The sequence below is a fragment of the Frankliniella occidentalis genome, unplaced genomic scaffold (assembly GCF_000697945.3).
Source record: "Frankliniella occidentalis isolate FOCC.00 unplaced genomic scaffold, Focc_3.1 Scaffold14, whole genome shotgun sequence".
Taxonomy (NCBI): Eukaryota; Metazoa; Arthropoda; class Insecta; order Thysanoptera; family Thripidae; genus Frankliniella; species Frankliniella occidentalis.
Window position 1 is genome coordinate 293,016 of NW_026267144.1, and position 3,233 is coordinate 296,248.

The window sequence follows — 3,233 nt, forward strand, 5'->3', positions numbered from 1 at the left end:
GGGTGCGCGGGCGGGGCGGGGCGGGGTGGGCCACCAGTGTGCGGACAGGTAATTAAACCCCCGGCCCAGAGATACGAGGGCAGCGTGTGCGCTCCACAATCGCGCACTAAATTTTTCGGTCACCGCCGCCGCGCGCAGACCGCCGCCGCCGCGGACAGCGTCGAAGGGGAATGGGGCAGAGCAGCAGCTTTGGTACACTGCAAAACGTGGCGAGTTGTCGAAAAGGACGAAAAATATGCCGGTGACGTAATTATCGTTTACCAGTGTTCCCGTGTGCTTGTTTTTGTTGTCAATCAGTTTACACTGCTTAATGATGGTCTACTTGGACCAGCTGAAGTGAACCGACGACGACATTTTTTTTAAAAATAAAATGTCTGGAAACCTCTTTATTCTCCTAGTCACTTTTTTCCTCTCCGTCGTGTCAAGGCTCCCCCCTCTCATTCTGTTTCCTTCACCCTTCTCCCCTCTCACTCTTCCTTATTGCCATGATTGCGTTACCCACGCTCCTCCAATCTCATTCGCCGATGTCGCGCAGCCACGGCGACCCAGTCACCTGTCTCACTTTATTTCATTTCGATTTTATTTCACTCTCTCTCTCTCTTTTTTATTTTTGTCGGGGCCACCACCACCGGCGCTCTCTGCTGCCTCGCCCTCGCTCTCTCTCTCTCTCCGTCTGTCTGCCCTGCCCCCGTGAAAAGGAACAAATCAGTCGTGAAAATAATGATTAGGTGCATACAAAGGGGGCGCGAGCGCCGCTCTCCTGCCCTAGATATTACGTCAACCGTGGCGCGGCGTGGCGTGGCCACCTGATTACCGTCAGAGCTGGGCGCGCCCTGCCCAACGCATACAAACGCTTTCTACCTAATGGTTCTTTTACCAAACTTGTCCGTAAATAGAGAGTTCCCGATGGGGCGTGGCGGGGGCGGGGCGGGGCGGGGCGAGGGCCGAGCGGGAGCAGCGCGCGCCCAATGAAAAGTTGAGCCATTACCGGATCGGGGCGCGCGATGCTTGGAGCGGGTCGCGCGGAGTCCGGTCCAGCGGGCAGCTAGGAGGGAGCGGCAGCGGCAGAAAGCGTTTTTTGGCCGATCGAGTGCCCCTCTCACCCTGAGCGCCACGCCCCGCCCCGCCACGCCCCGCCACGCCACGCCACGCCACGCCACGATTACCATCCCAGCAGTTTGCCGCAGCATTAGTCACAGCGCAAAGCCGTTAGTGGAGATGGGATCCTCTCTATTGCGCCCTTTCCTCTCACCGTTCACTTTACTTCTTTTCATTTCTTCCCCCTATTTTTTCGCAATCGCAAATTTGAATAATGTTGAATTATTTCTCAAAATATACCGCGCCGTCTTTTCTTCATGAATAATACTGTATCCGTGGATATAGCTTCGCGAGTGTCCCGCTCGCTCTGTCCTTGGCGGTGCCGGGACATGTGAGCTCCGGCTTTCAGACCCCCTCCCTCCCCTCTCCCTTCTCTCTCCCCTAGCACAGGAGCTACACAACGAGTTTTGTCAGTGCAAGTGATGAGACGCACTTCTCCCTCAGCGTGCTTCGTCTCTTCCCCCCCCCCCCCCCCCGCCCCCATCTCTCTTCTCTTCTCCTTTCTTCTCTTCTCTTCTCTTCTCTTCTCTCTTCACTTCTCTTCTCTTCTCATCTCTTCTCTTCTATTTCTCTCTCCCGTCCCAGTTCTATATGGTGCTGACAGCGGCCCATCTCGGCTCGACACCCCACACTCCACGACGCACACAAGGTTTGTGCCAAGTTGGCCATACTTGCTCACGTAATGTTAGACACGTTTCTGTATGTACAACTGTATGTCCTTGCCAATGTAGTCGTTACGGTGAGAGGGCAGGTCGGACGCGTCGTGCGAGGAATTTGAATTTGTTTCCATGAATCTCATTACGGTTTATGCCATTACAATGTATTTGGTTTTTCTTTTGTTTTTGCTTTTAACGGAAAGGCAAACTTGCAGTTACATATAAAATAATTTATAGACGATAGACTGAAGACGCTTCAATAACGCATTGTAAATTGCAAAGTTACTAAACGTTTTTTTTTTTACAGTAACAATATTGTGTCTGAATTAAGTTTGGGCACTCATAAGTCTGGTGATAGTTACAATGGCTGTCCGCGTAGACATTTACAGTGTAGTGTAAAAGCCCGTCACAGTTATCGATACTAAAGCCGATCCCTGTCCCCGGCCACGAGAACTATCATCTTCGCCGTAATGTAGCATGTAGCCGAGCCGCCTCCTACTACTTCCCCGCCATTTTCTCGCCCCTCGCTTCCCCTTCCCCTTTTACCACATATCAGGGTCTGCTCGGGACGCAGTTGGGCCTCAGCACTGTGGCAAATCGCCAGCCAGACACCGCCAACAGCAGATCTCACCTCCATTGAAGGGGTAAAAAAAAGAACCGGGAGAGAGTAGGAAAAAAACACTTTGGCTCGCCCGGGGGATATTTGGTGGTGAAGTCGACGGGGTGACTACGGAGAAGAAATAATGATTGTAAGCGCTCACACTCCGTGGACGGAAAAAGAAAAGATCTGCAAAATAAGGGCCGAAATTGCATCTAAAAATAAAGTGAAAAGCCGTTTTTTCACGGGCAAGGAAAAGCAGATTCATGTAAATTATTTACCTTGAAATGATATTAACCTTGTTTTTCTAATTTGAGTACGTTACGACTGGATGAGGTGAAGCCACCATGTATCACAACACGGGTACGTACGATTAAAAAGTAGTTTTACAAACATTTCAAACTTGCGTGGCCAAAACTAGAGAGTTATTTACAGCTGTATGGTGGCGTGTGCGTGTGCAGATCCTTTCATCCGGGTTGGCATGGCTTTTGCATGCAGAGGATACTCACCAGCCGGAGCCCGATGAGGAGCAGCCAGGTGCTGAGCAGGCCGCACGAGGAGCACACCAGCACGGCCACGCTGAACGCCACGGCGGCTGCGACAGAGAATACGGCGTGATGAAAAGAAAATGTTTTGAAAATGTTTTGAATACCGCAGTGAGGCGGCGGTGGTGGCGCTGGCCGGGTGTGGGATGCCAGAGGCGTGCGACACTGCTGAGGGAGATGGTAAAACAAGTACTTTAGACGCAAACCATCGTCAAACTTTACAACACTAGAGTTGTTTTGCACAGCGACAACAACATTTTCGAGCAGAAAGATAAGCACAATCCTGGCTACGCCAATGCCTCCTCCCTCTCCCCTGCCTTCCCAACCGCCCCCCCC

The 3,233-nt window shown here is 51.8% G+C and overlaps 1 protein-coding gene across 1 annotated transcript in view; it reads right to left on the bottom strand.

Annotated features, from left to right (window-relative positions):
• Positions 1-2,943, bottom strand: part of LOC113204950 (uncharacterized) — a 44,318-nt gene extending 41,375 nt beyond the window's left edge. Inside the window, exon 1 of the mRNA XM_052263871.1 lies at positions 2,862-2,943. The gene's annotated coding sequence lies outside the window, so the exon portion shown is untranslated. The remainder of the gene's footprint in view (positions 1-2,861) is intronic.
• Positions 2,944-3,233: the final 290 nt, after the last annotated feature.